The sequence below is a fragment of the Lupinus angustifolius genome, chromosome LG20 (genome assembly GCF_001865875.1).
Source record: "Lupinus angustifolius cultivar Tanjil chromosome LG20, LupAngTanjil_v1.0, whole genome shotgun sequence".
NCBI lineage: Eukaryota > Viridiplantae > Streptophyta > Magnoliopsida > Fabales > Fabaceae > Lupinus > Lupinus angustifolius.
Window position 1 is genome coordinate 17,453,644 of NC_032028.1, and position 10,579 is coordinate 17,464,222.

Consider the following 10,579-nt stretch of genomic DNA (forward strand, 5'->3'; position numbering starts at 1 on the left):
TAGCCACTAGGAGTTGCTTATCATTTTGTGACTTTTGAAACACTGACGACTTCATCTTGTTCATGTCTTTGTTTAGTGTCTTTTGGTGATGATTAATATTTCCGCCCTTTCTTGTTGGATATGTATATTAAGTACTTATGATCTTTTATATCTATGAAGATGTATATTCAGGAAATGTTGTACCATTTCAGTTACAGTTAGGTAACCAGTTTTGATTTCTGCGTTATATGTTACTTAAAGTGATGTCCCGAAAAAGAAAGGTTTTTAAAAGGAAACAATTTTATATCACCAATTAAAAAAATAATTTACTCACTTTTCCGTGTAATAAATAAAGAGTATTTTTCGGGGCGTTACACAACACTCAGTCTCTGATGATGAATGAGCCACTATGGTCTAATTCTTTGACTTCCATGAAATCAGTGAGTTCCCGAGAAAGACACATCATCTAGTGATTGATTTCATGGAATCAATACAAGCATCCCATTTAGAATAATTAAATGCATTTAAATGAAGAATGAAATTGGATGAATAGAAGATACTTTGGTTTGGGCTACCTTTGATAAACCTTAGTACACGAATTAGAGCTTTGAAATGAGTAATGGTTGGTTGAGCCATAAACTAAGTTAATTATTGAATTGCATAGCTAATATTAGGCCAAGTATTAGTCAAGTATAAGAGTTTACCAACTAATCTCCTACATAGTGAAGGATCCTCAAAAGGAGAGGTGTTGTCCTAATGCAATTTTGTGGTTTTAACAAAGGGAGTAGGAACAAGTTTGGCTGCTAAGTACCATGTATCAGAAAGTATATCCAATGTATACTTTCTTTGGCACAAACTAATACCAAGTTTAGACCTGGTCACTTCTAATCCTAAGAAGTACTTTAAGTGGCCAAGATCTTTGTTGAGCCAAAGTGGATGCACAACATTGACATCCAAAGACTTTGATTTCTAGAAGGTTAGGGGAAGTGTTATTTAGTCACTTATAGGTGTGAATACCCATTTTTGTCCGGCCCATAAAATGCCCAACATTTTTTGTTAAATAATTACTTTCTAAAATTTGTGAATTTTTCTTAATTTTCTAGACTTCTTTTGAAGTTAAATGATTATAATGGGATATTTCAAATACCCTATTGGAATTTCCAAAATAAATAAATAAATATAATTTCAAATTAATTTATTTTAAATAGGTTTCTTTAAACCTATATTATTTTCAGAAAAATAAAAAATAAATAGAAAAAACAAGAAAAATAATTAAATTAGAATAGGCCCCTAAAAAACCTATACTCATTTTCCAAAAAAAGATAAAATTGTTTTTTTATTACTTATTACTTTAATTTTTTAATTTATATTATAAAATAATTAAAAAATATTTTTTATAAATTTTTATAATTAAATTCGAATTTATAAAAAATAGTTAAATAAAATACATAAGATATTCTAAATATCCATTTTAAATTCGAAATAAACAATAAAAAAATGATATTAGTTTTTTTCGAAAATATAATTTTAAATAATTAAAACTTATTCAAAGATATTTTTTTATTTAATTCGAATATATAATTTTTTTAAAGAAATAAAAAATTATTTTAATGAAAGATAATAAAAAATTAGAAAAACTATCAAAGTCAAGTGTGACTTGTTGGATACGTAAGATCCCACAAAAAATGGATAGTGGGTTATTAAATAAATTTCAGTTTAGCAAAATTTTAGGTATTAGGATTAGCATAGGAAGCCCATAGGGGTTCCAAAAAAGTGCTAAATAATTGCACAAAGAAAGCATAGAGAAGAGAGAGTGAAAATGATCTAGTATAGTCGGTTCTAGAGTAACATGGTACGTTTGAATTGACCAGCATTGGATGCACATACCTTCTTGTTGACCATATTTCGGACGCCTCAGATCGTGACAAGCCGGCGGACTCACCCTCCTCGCGTAGACACACATACACCGAACCAGGGCTCCCATCCAAAGAGGGAGATCCAGCGTAGCCGTGTCTACTGTAACTTCTCGCAGTCAATTCCGCATCCAGCAGCAAGACGACAAATAAGGGCATTGTTCGCAGATAGATGTGGTTGTACCTGATCAGTGTCTCTATCATCCTTTACTCCAATGCGCGCAGGTGCTTTGCAGACACGGTACACCTCCAGACGCAACCACCTACACACGGACACGTGACACAGTCTTTTGCAGCAGACTTCCCAGCCAATCGTTGAACGACACGTTGGGTATCATATTCGCTCCAGTCCACACCGGATCAAAACTCATACAACTTTTATTTTTTTTTATATTTTCTTATTCTAAAGGCATTTTTTATTTCTTTTGAAAATGATAACAATTATATTTCAAAAATGATAATTTATTATATTTTGTGATAGTAATAAAAATAAATTTTTTTTGTAAAAGAGATATTAATTTTATTTATGCCTAAATATTAAAAATAAAAAGTGGTAAAAATTTTCTTTATGTAATTAACAATAAATTAATATTTTTCTTAGTCATTAAATTAATTTTTTTCTTGTAATTAATTAAAATAGTGATTAACCAAAAAGTCAAAACCTTTTTATTTTAAGAAAATAAAAAATATTATTAGCTTATAATAAATATTTAAATGATTCAAAAAATACTTCCATATAAAATTATTACCATTGTAAATAAGAATTTGTTATAAATTTTGTAAATTAATCAAAGGATGGAGGCAGGTCATGTTAATACTTCTTGTCCTCAGAACATTCTTGAACGGCCGTGTTACGACGCATTTTTTATTCGATTAATTCCTAAATAAATAATAAAAAGCCCAAAAATATATATTCTGATTATTTTCAAATCTTTTTTAAATTGAGATGTGGTGTAGACATTGGTTTCTGCTGCTTCATCATTTTTAAAGAGATAATTATTTTACCAACAAACTATTTCAAAATTTAGCACTACATAGTCTTCATTTCCTTAAGTGTTTAGGGATACGTAAGAACAAGCTTTTATCTTGTCAGAAGTAAAAATAAAAAATAAGTATTTTTTTACACAATTTAATTTGAAATAAACTAAGAGCATTTAATTCATACAATTGGTAAGGAAATCGTTTAATTACAGGGCGAATGATGTACTAATACCTTCCTCAGTCCGTAATCGACTCCCAAACCTATATATCAAAATCCAAAGCCCAATATGATTGAGCTTAAAATATTTTTCTACATTTTTAACCATAAAAAGCAGTGGTGACTCTAAGAGGTCGCTTAACCGAAAATCGGTGCGAGACAATAGAAAGATTTATTTTTGAGTCTAGGACTAGGCTACCTATTGATGAGGTAAGATGCATGAGAGACAATATAAGACCAGAATGTCTTAAGAAGTTGAGACAGAAACATGAGATTATGATGACATTTAATAGATGTCTATATTTTCTCTCTACCAAAGAGTTTTATTGTGGTGTCTCATTGTAAGAAGTCTAATGAATCATGCCTAATTCAATAAAGGAACTAGGCAGATTGAACTAAGGATCATTATTAGTCCCTAAGACCTTGACAATTTTCCATATTGAGTCTATATCATCATGATACATTGTTGCATTAGAGGCCTAGCCTCTACTTTAGATCACATATTATAGATCTATGGGTGTCTAGAGAAATAATCAATTATAGTTAAAAAATACTCGTGTCTGAAAGTGCAAAGTGTCAAAGATTGCACTAGCAATATTTTTGCCTATGTTTTAAAGAAGACAATGAGTTAATTAAAGCTTGAAGATGGATCAAGAATCAAAATGCATAGAACTTATTGGTCATATCTAGACTAGGTTATATCAATAGAGTCATAATTCTAAGTAATTTGGGATGTGTGCCTTAGTGAGTGAGTATAGGTGAGGTAAACTTAGATGCAAGTTTCACAAGCCATTATAATTGTCAAATCATATTCATGAGACATATCATCTAGATTATTGTATGTTCATGCATTAACCTTACATGTTATATGTGCATATTAGGCATAATATAATTGCTAAAACATGTATAGAAGTTAAGCATATCATATGAATAGTTTGCCTTTTTAATCACGTTTTTAATATGTTGGTTAATCAATTAACGTGATTGATAAGTGCAAGAAGTATACAATTTTCACCATCATTTTATGGCACTTATCCTATGCAAATTTTAGAAAACCAACTTAAATTAACACTTTTTAGGTGAATTTTGCATGATTAAATAAATTAGTTCTTTATTAATTCTTGTCCAAGTTTTCTATGAGTTTTGTAGGAAATTGAATATTAAAGAATAAATTCAAAGATGGACAAGAATTCAAGCCAAATTCAAGACAAAAGCTCAAAATTAATTGCTAAAAGTAATCAAGTTATAGCATGTCATATTATGTGCTTAATTTGGTTACTTAGCCTTGAAGAAAGGTAGCTTACTTCGTCTTGAAGAAACCTATGTTAAGGTAGGCTAAGCAACTCGCAAAAATCAAATGCTTACCTTAACTTAAAGAAAACAGCCCAAAAGTGTCAAGCAACCAAAAAAAATCAAGTAACAAACCAAAGGAAAAAAGTTTGCTTCACCATGAAGGAATCAAGCACAAAGCTGTCTAGCCAAGCTAGGCACCAAGCACCAGGTCAGGTCAGCCAAGCACCAGGCTAGGTCAGCCAAGCACCAAGCACCAGACCAGGTCTGCCAAGCACCAAGCACCAGGCCAGGTCAGCTAAGCTGATGAAACAGGCAGCTTAGCGTGGAACCAGGTCAGCTAAGCTGCTGAAACAAGCAGCTTAGCGGGGAACCAGGTGTGCTAAGCGGCTAGTGCACTAGAAAAATGATTTCTAGGTCTTCTCATGGAACATCTTACTTTTTATTTGCTTAAAGGCCAAGAACATGACCTCATGGATGACATAAGGCTATGACAAGAAGGAGGAGGTGTCACCATGCATGTAACCTAGCCTACCATAGGGGTCAAGTAGGGGCCAAAGTGGCTCTTGATAGGGGCCAATGGTGAGCAGCTTAGCTGCCAAATAGGGCAGTTGAACACCCAACACTTTGGCCAATAAAAAGGCATGAAATTCTCATTTGTAACACATTGTACATTCATTTTAAATTCTTTCATTATAGGTAGTTTTTAGGCTAGTTTTAGAGTAGTTTTTCATATAATTCAAGAGGAGAAAGGAGAAGACAAATAAGATGCAAAAATCCATTTTGTAAACTCATTTGGAACCTAAAGCATCCAATCCTTGGATGGATGGCTCATGCTCCTAAACATTTTCTTTTGAACAAGGTTATGTAACTTCTACTTCTTCTAAATTTACAAAAGTTTGGATTTTAATCATTCAAGTTGGTGCTTTGGTTAATATTATTTGTTTAAGAAGTACTTAATATTCTTTTTAGATTGATCACCTAAAAAATGATTTCAAGTCAAAAATACTTGTCTCAAACACTTAACAAATAAACTTTGGAGTAGTTGTACTACTTAGTTTATTTGCCAAGTTAAGCATGCTTTTCTTAAGATCTTACATTCATCACTCATTCAATATTAGAGTCGCCAATGGTTAGGGTGTGACAACCTAATCTCTTTTATGGTCGTAGTATTGTTTAAGTGATGAATATAAGTGTTTATCATTCTACCATTTTAGGATATACACTAAAAGGAGGATTTTAGACCTTGGTGTTTGGGGTTAACCAAAGTAAAACATAAGAACTTGTCTAAGTAGTTCAAACTCATAAGAAGTTGAGAAATATTTTCCTTATTTAAAATGATCTTGTCTCCTCAAGAATTTGTGAATATTTAGTTTGTTTTTCATGTTAAATTATTTATGTGCAAATCACAAACAAAAACCACCAAAATATGTTTAACCCATTATTTATGCATTGACATGTTTATACGATTCATTCTATTAGGCAATTTCTTGTGGTTCGATATAACCCTACACTATACTACAATTGAATCTTGAAAGATGTATAAATTGTAAAATAGTAAAGTGTTATCAATAAATGTTTTTGTTGAAAACACCTTTTAATATACAAAAGTGATGAAACTAACTTACTAACTTTTATTTATTGTTATTTACTTTCCGCATTTTATTTATTCTTTAATACCAACCTTCCTTAAGGAAGAAGATTGGTTTGTTAATAAAATGAACCCGAAAGATAACAATCACTTAAATTTATTATTTTTTTATTCTTTATTTATTTATTTGTATCTAGCAACTAACTACTCATCACTTTTGTACATTAGAATACCATTAAAACGGTGTTGGAATTTATTCCACAAAACCGAGATGGTATTCAAAGGTACTTAATAATTATGTAATAAGGGGTTGCTTCGATACCATTATACCAGCGTTAGAATTTATTCTAACAAAGCCGAGATGGGGCAAAGAAGGAATAACTCATTCACATGATTATTAAGAAGTAAGTTGTAACTAGAATATTCTTGAAACCATTATACCGGCGTTGGAATTTATTTCAACAAAGCCGAGATGGCGAACAAAGAATAAAACCGAGTTTTCTTACTTAATCAAATAAAAAGAACACACCGAAGAAGAAGAGAAATTCCACTTTCAACAAATTGGCATAATGCCAGAACGATTTGTTGAGAGGAGAAAACAAAACCTCTCTCAAAAATATCTTTCAACAGTGGTGACTTAATTGATTAACTCAACTATTTTATATTATATCTGTTTTTCTGTTACAACTATTTTCTGTTTAATCACGTTATATTGGCTAATCGATTAACGTGGTAACTTAATCGATTAACATGTATGTTTTATGTTATAACTATTTTCTGTTTTAACTACTTAACTGAATGCAACGGTTTGAAGGGTCAAATCTATTTTCTATAAGTTTAGGCAAATTGTAGAAACACACATCATTGCATACTATTGTTTAGAATTGATTAGAGATCATATTTTTGTGATTTACTTTGTATTTTGTAGAGAGAAATGCATGTGTGAGGAAGATAGATTAACATGCTTTGTTGAAGTTGTTCATTGTGTATTGCATGCTGTTTTCATAGGCTTAATCTCATCCATTCTTTTCTTACATGTTCATGCATTCTTGATAGAGATTATTAGAGAGATATTTTGTGTTTACTGTTTTTAATTAACTCACATATGCATGATGGCTTAAGTGACTTGAGAGTGGGTTAATCTTTGAGGTTTTTCATAGTTATATCTTGAGCATTTTAGTGCTTGGTAAACCTTGTTTTTGTAATCTGTTTTTGTATATTAGATTAGTCTCTTGGTGTCTTACCACCATTGAGATAGAGTGATTCTTCACCAAGGCTAGGAGGTCATGAATTGAGAACGAGAATCTTGGCTGAGGCTCGTTAGCAAGAAAGGTTTTCTCAAGCGATAGGGATAGTCAAACCAAGGATTAGATATTCTAGGAATTCAAGAAAGAAGCATCTTTAGTCTTGTAAATTGAATTGGTGTATATGATTATACTTGTAGTTTGCAGTGGACCGCAAACGAACCAAGAGAAAAATAAATCTGTGCAAGTTGTTCTCTCTTAATCTCCTTTATAATTCTTACTGTTTTTAATTCGAATTTGAAGCTGATATTTTGCATGCTTATACCTTGCTATATTCTTGTTAATATTGCATAAAGATATCTGTTGTATCTCTGCTTATCTGTTGATAAATAATTGTGCAAATAGCTGCTCTGATAATTCTGTTTCTATTGTGCGTTAATCGATTAAGCCCACTTCTTAATCGATTAACTGGGTTGTTTCTAGAACTTGGTTTTGGTGCGAGAAGCGGTGATAGATAACCGCCACACCTATTCAACCCCCCTTTCTAGGTGTGTCTAGGCCACTGATACCTAACAAGTGGTATCAGAGCTAGTACGACGTGCTAGCTCAACCGTATCCACCTGATCCTAAGGGAATTAAAATGGGTTCCACCAACTCCTTTGGCGTTGATGGCGCATCCATTGACCGTCCTCCCGTATTCAGTGGCGAGGGATACGCTTATTGGAAAGTTCGAATGATGATTTTTATCGAGGCCATAGATTCGGATATTTAGGAATTCGTAATCAACAGGCCATTCGTCCCACTTCACTTAGTGGATGACGAACCGAAAGATAAACCTAAAAGCTTGTGGACCGATGAGGAGCACAAAAATGTTCAGTATAACCTTCGCGCTAAAAATATAACTACCTCGGCCCTATCATATGACGAATTCTTTCGGGTATCTCAATGTCAAAGTGCCAAGGAGATGTGGGACACTTTACAAGTGACTCATGAGGGCATTAGCGAGGTCAAGCACGCCAGGCTGAATGCGCTAACACATGAATACGAATTATTTCATATGTTACCAAGTGAATAAATTGGAGATATGCAAATGTTATTCACTCATATTATTAATCATCTTATTGCTCTAGATAAAATATTTATCATAGGAGAACTAACTAACAAAGTTTTACGTTGTCTTGACAGGAGATGGAAAACTAAAGTGACGGTTATCGTAGAGTCCAAGGATCTTGATTCCATGCCTTTGGCAACGCTGTTCGGAAAGCTTCAAGAGCATGAGATGAAGCTTGGACGTCTGCCCATGCATGAAGAGTCTGACCACAAAAAGAATGGAATATCTCTTAAAGCTACAACATCACAACTTACTGAAGAGATAGATAATGATGACTCTAACTCTGACATTGATTAAGAAATGTTAAACCTTCTCCTACGAAAGTTTGGGAAATTCTTGAAAAAGAAAGAGGTGTGAGAATCAACAAGAAAGGACAAGAATAAAGAGCACTTCACTTTCCATGAATGTGGTAAGCCGGGACACATGAAATTCCAATGTCCCACTTATCTAAATAAAGTTGATTCAGAAAAGAGCATTCTCCGGGACTTCAAATCGAAGAAATCTTACATTGTATGGGATGTACTGGAGGAAGAAACAACATCAAGCACCTCGGATGAAGAGGAGACGACCAAGTTGTGCCTAATAACCATAACAGATGAGGCTTGCAGATCAGGTAGTACAAAGGATGCTACCGATGAGGTATATTCTGACACATCATCCTCTTCTAATGATTGTCCTTCATACGATGCTTTATATGATGCTTATGTCGAGATGCATGAAGAACTAAAGAAACTAGCTAGAATTAGTGTCGATAGAAAAAGGATAGTTCTGCTAAATGATCAAAAAATATTATCTTTACAAAAAGCATTAGATGAACTAAAATTGGAAAATGAAACTTTAGATCTAATTTTTTCTTGTAATTCATGCGATTGCTCTAACTATAAATTATGTCAAACAACTATCTGTGAGTCTTGTGAGGACTTGAAAAATGATAATTTTAAACTAAATGAAACACTCGCAAAACTTATAGATAGTCAACACCAATTAGATACATTGCTAAGAAAAACGAGAAACGTTGGTGACCACACTGGATTAGGGTATATCCCCCCATCCCATTGAAATAGACCATATAGGAAACCTATAACTCATGCTAATAAAACGTCTTATAATAAAAATAGAGTTCCTACATATTTTTATTGTGGCACACATGGCCACACCTCTTACTCCTGCTACATCAGGAAATATGGGATACCGAGTGGTATTTACGCTTGGGTGAAGAAGGGAGATAACTCCATGGTTACTAACAGAAAAGGACCTAATATAATTTGGGTACCTAAAACTAGCAAGTGATATATTTTGCAGGTATGTCTACGAACACATGGGAAACATTGGTATCTTGACAGCGAGTGTTCATGACATATGATGAGAGACAAGTCAAAATTCCTAGACTTGTCATTGAAAGAAGGAGGTTTCGTCACATACGGAGATAACAACAAAGGAAGAATCCTAGGCACCGGAAAAATTCGCAACTCAACCAATGCTATAATGGAGAACGTTCTACACGTCGAAGGTTTGGAACATAATTTGTTGAGCATTAGCCAACTATACGACAAAGGTAATCGTGTGTCATTTGATTCTGATTGTTGTATAATTCGTGACGTTTTATCTAATAATTTAAAGTTTGTCAGCTATCGTGTTAATAACATTTATATGGTTGATCTGGAGGATGTCACTTTCTTATTGTCAAAATGTTTTATTTCAAAGAAGATGACATATGGCTTTGGCATAGACGAGTCGCTCACATTCATGTGAAGCATCTAGAAAAGTTAGCCAAAAATGATTTGGTTATTGGTATGGCAAAACTCGATTTTAAAACTCAGGATTCTTGTGACATGTGTCAAAAATGTAAACAAGTAAAGAATTCTTTTAGTAAAAAGAACGCAATATCCATCACTAGACATTTGGAGCTTCTCTACATTGACTTGTTTGCACCATCGCAAATCATGAGTTTTGGTGGAAATTTTTATGGTTTGGTAATTGCTGATGACTTTTCTAGATTCACATGGACTCTATTTTTGGCATCTAAGAGCGATGCCTATAAATCTTTAAATGTCTAGCCAAACAAATTCAAAACCAGTCTAACCTTAAAATTGTTTACATACGATCGACCATGGCGGAGAATTTGAAAATCACAAGTTTAATAAATTTTGTAATAAGCATGGCATCATGCATCAGTTCTCAGCAGCCCGTACGCCTCAACAAAATGGAGTTGTTGAGAGGAAAAATAGAGTTCTAGAGGAACTCGCTAGGACC